The sequence below is a fragment of the Typopeltis vanoorti genome, chromosome 7, assembly GCF_054136105.1.
Source record: "Typopeltis vanoorti isolate ZY-2024b chromosome 7, IOZ_Tvanoo_1.0, whole genome shotgun sequence".
NCBI lineage: Eukaryota > Metazoa > Arthropoda > Arachnida > Uropygi > Thelyphonidae > Typopeltis > Typopeltis vanoorti.
The window spans coordinates 89,740,022-89,751,763 of record NC_143555.1 but is presented as its reverse complement, the minus strand read 5'-3'; the positions used below and the strand labels follow the sequence as shown (position 1 = coordinate 89,751,763).

Genomic DNA, 11,742 nt, shown 5'->3' with positions numbered 1-11,742 from the left:
TTGTGCCTAAGCCTAGAGACGGCTCTGATCTGTGGGTTTTTCTTTTAGAAGTGATAGCGATTATAATAGTTTTATGTAACGTTCACTTATTCTTCCGTGTGACCGGATTCAGAAAGCACACAACCCAAATCAAAGAGGAATGATCAGAGACCAAAACTAGGCTTTTTTTTTTTTTTTTGTAATTATCGCTAGGACATTTAAGGCTGCAAGACGAGTGCATCATGTCGGTGTTCTTCTGGCCAGCTTTCCTCTTTTGCGGGATGAAAAAATCTGAGTTCTGTGAGGAAGCACTCTGACATCTCCTCTTTCGTTATAACCTTTATAAAAAGTTCTTTGCGTTCCAGACATTGGAACTTCGAACTCAGATTTATTTACCAATGAGAGGCTATTCTTGTTAACAAAAGCTCAGTGTTTATTGAGATTGGAATACTTGTTCAAAAGTATCCTATCCTATAGGATACTAGGCACTTTTATAAATTTTGATTACATTTTTTTTACTTTGATATTTTTGTCGTTGTCGATAAGTACAATCCTATCCTATAATTAATTTTTCAATAACTAAAAAATCTGGTTAACGGCAAAACAGCGCTCCAATCGCGTGGTTCTAACTTTTTACACTAAAAGTTTAAATTCACATAGTTCGAACTACACGGTCGGAACTTTCTGATAAATTTCGGAAGCATTCGTATCTCAAATTGTAAGGATCCTGAGTACTTTCTTCACTATCTGTACTTGAATGTGCGCATGTTTGATCGTATTTGCGTCACAAATTGTGACGGATGTACAAGTACGCACGCGGATGACACTTCTTTTAGTAGTTTTGTTGGTTATTAACAAATCTTGAAGTACAGCCTTATAATTTAACAATGATATTAAAATATTTAATATTAATACCTCACCTCTTTTGCTTTTCTTAAAATCTTTAATATGGATCGCTGGTTAAAATCTAGATGTTTGAAAAGCACAACAGAAAATAGTAAAGGAAATGAAAATTACTTTGTGATAACTGTGAGAAAGAACACGTTGATGCATTAGAATCAAATATTTGTAATGAAAGTGATGAGTATGATACATTAATTTATTCTAACTCAAATGTTAAAAAATAAATTCGTTTATAACTATTCGTGTTTGAATAATAAAATATTATAACTTCACCTAAATTACCTTGCTTGAGGAGGGGGAGGGGCATGCCGGAGTTACTAAAATTTTAATGCCGGTTCTGAAAGTTTGGAAAACACTGCGCTAGATTATCATCACTACTTATTTGGCAGGTTTTGATCAGCACTTTCTTATGCGAAACGCTATCAAAAGTTTTGCTAAAAATCAAAATAAACCGTATTATACAGTATTCACTATTTTGGTCTACTTCCGTCGTGACTTGATCATAAAAAACAAGTACTGTACTTAGTCACAATCGATCTTCTCTTAGAGAAACCCTGTTGTGCCTTACTTAAAAAGTGATTCTATCAAGAATATCGTGGATGTGATTCTTAATATTTTCCCCATTACATCGCCTATAACATTAATAATATAGGCTATAATTCTCCTTCATGCGTGATCAACAAGTGTGAATTGGAATAACTCTGAAATTTCAAATCAGAAGGTACTGTTGCCAATCTGAGATTCATCGAAATGATCGAATGTGGATTGATCAACCCCGACACTTTCTACCAAAAGAGAGATATCATCCCGAACTTCAAATATGAATTGTCTAGTAATGTAAGAAACGGATTTTCCCCCTCTTTTATTATGTCGTCAGCTAAACCTCTCTCTTCTCTCTCGAGCTGTATCATCCCTTCTAATAGTGTTCACACACACATCCAAAATTGTTCCAAAGGAGCTGTTGCTTACTTTTTTTTTATCCCCCCCCCCTTTTCTTCTTAAATATCTATAAAAGCTTTTCTGGTTAATCCTAGTATTCCTAGCTACGTGTGATTCAAATTTTGTTCACAATCGTGAATTACTAAGACAGACTATTTCTATCATGCTTATAGGTGATTGTTATTTAAACAGTTGGTTTTAAGCGTGTTTCCTTTAAGAACTTCATGATTCATCCAGCTGATTCAAGTTTATTACGAAAATTACGGATACGCAAAGGAGATACATCATTCAAGTAATTTAAGCAAAGTAATTCAAGGTATCAACAATAATATAATTATCTCTCACGAGGCATTTCCTCTGCAAATTCCTGGCTACCTTAAATTATGCAAGATGTCCCTCAGGTGTCCATTTGCATTAGTATCACTTCGATTAAATAGCGGAGATCTGGAAATCGCAAACGATCTCCTCCACGACTTGGACACAGCAAGACAACAACGCTGGATCGAAACAGTTGACGGATTGGATCTCAGGCACTCCAGCAGGAAGGCATGGAGTGTATTACGGAAGCTAGGAGGCGCTACAATGATGCCTACTATAAAGATAGATGTCACACCAAACCAAGTTGCTAACCACATAACTGGAAATTCGAGCTGCCAACGTGACAGAAACCATACCATCGAAGGTAAGGGAAGTCCGAGACTTGAAGGCAAAACTACAAGACGAATCAGAATGCGCAAGATCCTTCAGCGATGAGGAAATCAACAATGCACTAGCTGATACAAATACGGGAAAGGCCCCGAGGTTTGACGGAGTTCACCCGGAATTTCTTATTTATGTTGGCAAAAATACCAAAAAATGGCTCGCCCGTTTCTTCTCGGAAATAATGAACACCGGCGTGTTGCCGAAGGAATTTAAGAGAGCTAAGATCATAGTTCTTCCCAAACCCGGAAAATCAACTGACAACCCACAAAACTAATCTCTCCAATCGCGCTACTAAGCTGCGCATATAAACTACTGGAAAGATTACTGTACAACCGCATAAGCAACACCATCCTTGAATACGTTCCAATAGAACAGGCAGGCTTTAGGCCCAATCGAAGTTGTGACCAGGTTCTTGCGCTGATATCATACACTGAAGCAGGCTTTCAACGAAATCTAAAAACTTCTGTAGTTTTCCTTGATTTAACTGCCGCATATGACACTGTCTGGAGAGAGGGCATGCTGTATAAACCAATGAAAGTATTACCGTGCAGAAAAACAATACAGCTTGTTAATAATATGCTCAGCAATAGATATTGTCGGGTTGTCCTTGGAGAAAATATTAGTAATCAGAAGAAACTCAACAACAGTCTACCCACAAAGATCAGTACTGGCCCCCTCTCTTATTTAACCTATACATAGCTGACCTGCCAGATACAGTATCTAGAAAATTATGCTGTGCGGATGACATAGCATTAGCCACCAGAAATATAGAACTAAGACAGACGGAGGTAATTTTCACAAACGACCTTGCTCCTATGCATACCTACTTTAAAAAATGGAGACTGCAACCAAGCCAAAGTAAAACTGAAGTGTCAACATTCCATCTCAGCAATAAACTGGCACATGACGAGCTGAACATCCGATTTGGAAATTCAGTTCTACACCATAACGAATATCCTAAATACCTAGGAGTTACACTTGATCGCACCTTATCATATAAGAAACACGCTGAAAACACAGCTGAAAAAATACGAACTAGAAACAACATCATCCAAAAATTATGTGGAACTTCCTGAGGTGCAGCAGCAACCACATTATGAGCAGCCGCACTAAGATTGGTTTTTTTCGGTGGCAGAGTACTGCGCTCCAGTTTGGCTCAACAGCTGCCATACAAAACTAATTGACCGCCAGCTTAACGCCACAATGCGACTGGAACCATAAAAATAACTCCTGTTTACTGGCTCTCAATGCTGAGTAACTTAATACCACCAAACCTACGAACGCGACGCTATTCTTCGAGAATATGATAAAATACTGAATTGCCTATGCACAAAGACATACTGGAGCAACAACTTAAGACTGAAATCAAGAACCCCCCCCCCCCTCTTTGTGAAGCTAAATACCTGAGAACGACCAACTACAATACCAAAGAACAATGGAAACGAACTTGGAGCATAAATACCAATGCCCAACTCAAACTTGGTTTGATAGGCATTGTCTCAACATCACGGGTAGGGAACTGAGACGGATAACACTGAACAGGATTCGCACCGGACATGGAAGATGTGCAAGCTCTCTGTACAAGTGGGGAAAAATTCCCTTCCTGGAGTGTGACTGCGGGCACCCGAATCAATCAATCCACCACATTTCTACTGAGTGCAGTCTTCGTGCATACCCAGATCAAAGAAACTACTTCCTGGAGGCGACAACGCCTGTTATAAGACTGGATCAGCAACTTGATCTTAACTTAAGTGTTTTGTTTGTTGAAAGTATGTGTCTTTGTTTTATTCTAATTGTTTGTCACTTTTTACATATTTATTTTGACTTATGTACCTTTTATAACTGCATGTAGATTGTCATACGCTAAATAATAATAAATCAGAAAAAAAAATTCACTGATGCTTTCTGATTATTTCTCTCCTTGGTTTTATCCTCTTCCAAGGTGAAATGATTATCATAATGGGAATTCCTAGTTATAAACATGATACATCAATTCCCCCGATGTTATGAAACCTAAGATACTATCTCCTCCCCCCCACCCCCAAGTAGATTCATGCACACGTTGATAATAGTACTTATAGCCTCACAACCTGCCTAGATTCGCTTTTAATTTTAGGATAAGGTGTTTGGTCTTATGCTTACAGATATACACTGCCTCTAACTCTTGTCCTCCCTAACATGAAAACAATATGGTATCGATATGACAGTCTATATTAGGGATCGGCAACCTTTTCAGACTCGCGGGTCACATTCAACTTTTATTTTTAATAATCGGGCCGCAAGCGTTTATTTAAGAGAAAATAGTGAGTGAAAAAAAAATACTTAAGTTATCAATTTTTATTATGTCAATCTTAAAAAAAAACAGAAATATTTAAAGTATGAAAATTATTATCACGTAAAAACGAAGTAATATAGTGTATGCATCACAATATATCCATGTCTCCCTGCTTAATGTGACTTTTGTGATTGTTTTCCCTTAGCCAGATTATCTAGATCCACTTTATAACCTTAAGTGCAAATTCGAATCGAAGCATGCAAATGTTCATCAGTCAGTCGCGAAGAAATTTTACTTTTCTAAAACTCATGGCAGAAAATGCTTATTAGCAAACGTAGGTGCTTCCTTCAATTTATTTATTATTTTTTTATTTTTTATTTTGGTAAGCATCGATCAATGTCGACATTAAATGCGTTCAAATATAATCGCATCTCGATGCTATTTCATATGAAAATCTACAAATCTTGTTGAAAATTCCGTTTGTAAATCTTCAATAATACCAGCAAAAGTTTCCTTTTGTTGGTATTTCCAAGTTGCACGGGAGATATCACGAAGTATAGGTATAAAATTATTTTTAATTTATTATTCATATTCTAAAATGTATTATTTAAATAATTCAACATACGGGATACATGCCATGTAAGTATGGTCAACCTTTTATGGGCCGCCACAAATGCACGTCTGGTCCGCATGCGGTCCGCCGGTTGCCGACCTCCTGGTCTATATAAAAGGAAAATCCCACCACCGCCATGTGAACTCGGCTAACTCACCTACCATTGAAGAGCGCTGATAAAAAATTTCTTCGAGTCTCAGATGAGATTCTAACTTATGTTTTTCGAACCAAAGGACTCGGAAGGTATTTTTTTTAAATAAATTATCTGGGCTATAATATAATATCATTACTTTCTCCACTACAGTAATATATGTACATCAATTCTATAGACACCATGCTCATAATACTACACTGCCTCTAACTCTTATCCTCCCTAACAGGAAAACAATATAGTATCGATAGGATAGTCTAAATATTTCCTGATAAGTAATAACAGGCCCCCATCCTCTTTTCCTTATTCGGTCTAACAATATAATTATTATTATGCATTTCGATATCATGAATGTCATCTATAAGCAAGACGTCTATTACCCTACAACATGCAGCTTAATTTCCTCCATTTTAAATTTAATTTCCTCCAATTTAAAGCACATAATCTTATTATATTTTTAAAGATTAGTGTATTGTTACAGAATAATGTGATACCATTCAAAGTACAATTTGATGCCAACTTCCCTCAATGTGAACATATGTTATTATATGGAATGCTTTTCGCCTTCAAATCAACTTGTGCACATTTCCAAATCTAAATCTTTTAAAACACTACGAATTGATTGGTCTTGTTTTGTTCGATGATGCGTCATTATTTAGAAAGATACCATTTCTGAGTAGGTACTAACAAACTGATCTCAAATTAATAATGCCAGCTACTGTAGCTCCTATCCCCCCCCCCTCACTCCCTATCAACCAATCCACACCTGGGTAACTTTAGTGATCCTCTACCAGTAATAAATCTGAATAGCAGTACTATTTTGTTTAATGCGGCCATTTCTAAGAGGTTAACTTAATATCAGTTTTGTCAACTTTTTCGAAATTTATACAGTACGATATGATATGACTGCATGATAATTAGCACATGCACTCACCTTTTTTGACAAATTTAATTTCTTCAGAATTAATTGTTTTCTTAGGTTTCCTATCCATGCCACGCAAAGTAAAAAACAGATTAACACTACTGTAATACTATTCAAATTAAACTGCTTGCCAGCAAAACTTACTCTAAACTAATCCTACTTTATGCGCAATTTAGCAAAACAACTTCTGTAACACGATATGATACAATACAGCAGCAGCAATCAAAAATTGATGATAGCGTTTGAATTCCTTTTCTTTTTTTTTCATTAGTTTTAATCAAGAAATAAACGTATCTTTATATACTAATAATCTTCAGTTGCACGACATAGGCATAAACTGTTTGACAGCATAATTTATTTATTATACCTGAGCATATTTGACTCCATTCTCAAAATTCTTACCTCTGCGTGCAAAGGGTTTTATCTCAAAGTATTAATAATCGTTCATTTGTACCTTTGATTTTTTAATCACTAAAGAAAATTAACCATGCTTATATCTTACAGTTCCTTTTAAAAGAAACGTTATTATTTTTAAAACTACTTTTCAAAAACATCAACGATTTTTTTGGGAAGTCAACCATAAAATAAACAGGGGAAAAAAGTCCATTAATCTACTGCTCGCAGACGAACTTGCCACTTATCGATATGCGCATACTCAAAGCAAAGCGACTTTCTCTCAGTTACCGCTTGTAAGCAAATGGCGCTGCAGTATTAGAAGCAATAATAAACCTGCTTTAAGCATATCTATTTAAGAAATCTTCTAACTAATATTTTATACCAAAAGTTCGGTTTCTTTTTGGAAAGTTTTGGAATAAGTTATTATTATTATTTATTAGTCTCGGTGAAGTTTACTTTCCTACTCCGTAGCGAAAATTTGAATTACTTTTGCATTTTAGTGAATCCTGTTTTTTTTCTTTTTCTTTCAGTTGCGCAAGGAATTTAGGTTTTAAAATATCTAACCTTTTTATTTTAAATAGAATACGCATTTGGAATGATCTCACCTTATTGACAGTATTTGACGATTCGATTGTAACCAAAAGAGAGATATGCAAATATATAACTTTGTAAAATTTTATCTTTAACTTTTAGTAATATGATTTCATGACATTCAAATGTATTTTTATTTATATAAATGCAACATTTTGTGAATATTTTTTTTTATTTTATCATATTATTGGAACTGAATTATTTGCTAACTAAGAAAATAAACATCGATCTATATAAATTAATAGCCGGTTTCTCGAATTGAACATGACATTTGTCAGCACCTTAAGTAGTTTGAAATGTCGGGCATTTTTACTAGTGATTTATCAGAAAATGTACATTGTCCTCATCACTTTCATGGTATTTTTATATTTTAATTTAAGTGTTTATGATTTGAAATTATAATGATTGTAACAAATATTAAATATATAAATAAAGAAATGTGATATAAAAATAAATAAAGATGCTGAATGTAAATAAAAAGTGAGATTTGTAAGTGAATAATAATCGTAAATAAATAAGAATTTTTTAGATACTTCATTAAAATGCAGGAAGATACTTAAGAAATTGTATACAAGAGGAATTGTATGCTATGCTTAAGAAGTTTTATATTTTAAAAAAATAATTCTTCCTGTACTTTATTTAAACTGCATATTTTAAAATGAGGTACGGGAAGTTGCTTAAGTAATTTTATACAGGAAGATAAATTCTTATGAACTTTTATTTTAAATGTTTTTAATAAATATTGTTTATATTTGTCAAAGAGTTAAATCCATCTTTGCACTTGCCACAACATTTCACTTTTTCCCAGAAATATATGAACAGGTATATAATATAAAATATGTTCTAAAATCAACAAATATTTTTTAGCCTTTAAATTATTCCAGAAATCTATGCTATTAAAAATAAAAACATTTTAAAATGTGGTTATTACTTGAGCAATAACTAATTATTAATTTAATTTTTCTAGTTCTCGGAGAAACAATCGATAAGTTCGTGAATTGGCCAGACGAAGCGTTAGCATGGAAATCTCGAAGATGGCTTCTGTTAGAAGAAATTCTTACTTACCAACCAGATTTCCTTTGTTTTCAAGAAGTTGACCATTATCTGTTTCTTAAGCGTACACTGGATATTATTAAATATCGTGGTGTCTTCTTTCCTAAACCAGATTCACCTTGCTTGTTTACCTTCGGAAACAATGGTCCAGATGGGTGTGCTATTCTGTATGACTCGGATAAGTTTGAATTCGTTCGGGCAGCGACCAGAGTGCTTGAAGTATGGGGATGTCAATCTAACCAAGTTGCAATTTTGTGCAAATTTCGTAGGAAATCTGATGGTACCGATGTCTGCGTTGCTACAACTCATCTCAAAGCTCGCCACGATGAGTTATTGACTGTCATTCGGAACGAACAAGGCAAGGACCTTTTGGACTTTGCACGACTTTGTTCTTCTGATGATGCCGTTATCATTACTGGAGATTTCAATGCTGAGCCTTCTGAACCAGTATACCACACAATGCTTGAAGATACATCACTAAGGATGGAAAGTGCTTATTGTTATTTAAACAATCGTCATGAAGAACCAAAGTATACAACTTGGAAAATTCGGGACGATGGAGAATATTGTCAAACTCTAGATTATGTGTTTTTTACGCCAGATAACTTGAAAATTACAAATGTATTGAAGCTTCCAACTGAAGAAGATATCGGAGAAGATCGTGTTCCATCTCTTCGCTACCCATCCGATCACTTTTCGTTAGTGTGCGATTTTAAGCTGAAATCAAAAGAGTCTCTGCTTTCAGATGGAAAGCAAAACGAATCTCCATAGTTAGTCAGCCTCCGAATGAGTACGATGTACTACTCATTAGCATATGCTGACAGATATATTATCAATAGGCAGTGTCGTTCTTTTAAGGTCTTTTGGAAGTCTAGGACCTGCCATTATTTTATTTATCCACTGCACTTTCCCAAATAAGAAAATTAAAATAGTGATCCCCCATTTATTTGTATGAAATACATGTGTATATAAAAACGAAAATATTCGTTATAATTTACTATTATGACGTTAAAAAAGTAAATTACTGTATAATGAAAATATTTTCGTATTTGGACCTTTTTAAATTCAGTACCCGATTCACAGATAGGGAAAGATGGCACTCTTAATAAGTAAATAAGTTTACAAAACTCATTCCATGATCTCATGTATAATGAATATATATTAGGGGGAAACTAAGCTATTGTGATAAAACGATACTTAATTTAACCACTATGGTGGCCAACGAGATTGCATAGTCGTCTGAAAAATATGAGAGGTGTTTCATTGTATTTAACATGTTTGTTATATTTTGCGATCTAAGCAAGTTCCTACCTAGAGGCGTTCTGGAATTATTTGGATCTGATCTTTACCTACGAAAAAAAAAATAATAAATAGACTCATAATTTTTTTCCCTATAATATGTTACTTAATTTTAAAAAACTCTCTTTTATTCCTGATTTTAATTAGAACTTGTGACTATTTATAAAATTAAAAAATATAATTAAAAAAATAAAAAATTAGCCCCATAATGTTTTTCCTCCTGTCCATTTCGTTATCGTTCCATCATTTGATCTGTGTAGAATAAGCTCTTCATGTATATAACTTACGATATTCTGTATATCAATATTGATATGGACCAAATAGAACGGATCAAATTTGGACATTATTTCATTAGCAATAGTTAAGATTTCATTCATAAAGATCATTATGTGACTTATGCATAGCAGCTTTTTATGTAATAAGACGTACTTAGTAATATATATCATATTTAGAAATGGTGTACTTAATTGTGCAAAAATATTACGGGTATATTTGGGAAGTATTATTCATCGAATGAAATACCTTATTGTTATACTTTTTTGTTGTGTTTATTTTTTGTATCTTAATGAATGCCTAAATAAATGTATATTTTCATAATACAACTGAATCACAGAATTTAAATGTTCTTCAGATATAAAATACTTCAGAACTGCGCAGGAACAAAAGTCTGACTCTATCTCCGTTTTTTGTTTTCCCCAAATTTATGAATAATTAAGGAAATAATATTAACCAATTGGTCACTGTTGAAAATATAGTAAAGAATTAATAGTTAAGCTTGTATGAAATGAAGTTTTTCACTTTATCAACTAAAACTTATGGCTCTTTCAAAAAAAAAAAAAAAAAATACTGAACTTAATTACAGCCTGCCTGGTTGGCCGAGTGATTAGCGCGTATCCACTCTCCAGCCAAAAGGCTGCGGGTTGGAACAGACACCTTCCCTCCCTAGACATACTGGTGAAAAGGCAGGAGAATAATTTTAAACTTTCCATATGCAGAAAACTCACAGATACTGGGCGTTATTTACATTATTCTTCCAACTTATAGATCACAAAAACATAGCATCATTCACATGTTACGGAACAGAGCCAAAAAGTTTATTTCAGACGAAGAAGAGGTACAGACAGAACTTTCTCAAATTGCTATAACACTATCTCAGAATCGTTTGCCTACAAACATCATCAACAAGTTCCTTTATAAAGACAACCTCCAACAACAAGGAACAGTCACCCAGTACGCTTCAACAGTAGTCATCCCTTATGTAGATTCAGTCTCTTCAAGATTAGCGAGAATGTTAAAATTTCACAACATCAGAGTGGTATTTAAGCCTACCATCAGACAAGCATTAAGATCTTCTAAGGACAGTGTACCATTTTTCAAATATCCAGGTGTTTATAGAATTCCATGTACGTGCGGCCTTTCATATATTGGGCAAACTTCAAGAATCCTGGAAATCAGACAGAAGGAGCATGTTGGGGATGTCAATCACAACAGGACAGTCTCCTGAGGCTTAGCACATCACTTTGCAACTTCCAACCATACAATTGACTAGGAAAATAGTTCTATGCTGTATTTGGATGATGATTATGGTTACAGAATTTTCAAGGAAGCGGCAGTGGTATTAAGAACGGGCAACAACCTTAACAGAAATCAGGGTGCCATACTGAAAAATATATAGAAAAACTTAATCAACTCACTCAGTTTAACGGAACTACATTACGCGAAAAATCATGTAACACGTGTGCGTGCAACACGTATCCATGATGCTGACTGAAGCTTCTCAACACATGCACGCATTGTCACGCATAGTTTCAAACTTAACTGCCTAACAGTTAGCAACGTTTCTGTATTCTCTCATATTTTTTGTGTGTACCGTTCAGCCTTGACAAAGCTAGACAGTCGCTAGCGAAACTAGTAGGCGG

At 34.5% G+C, this 11,742-nt stretch overlaps 1 pseudogene; it reads left to right on the top strand.

Moving 5' to 3' along the window:
- Positions 1–2,211: 2,211 nt before the first annotated feature.
- LOC150104849 (nocturnin pseudogene) lies at positions 2,212–9,295 on the top strand (annotated as a pseudogene).
- The last annotated feature ends 2,447 nt before the right edge of the window (positions 9,296–11,742 follow it).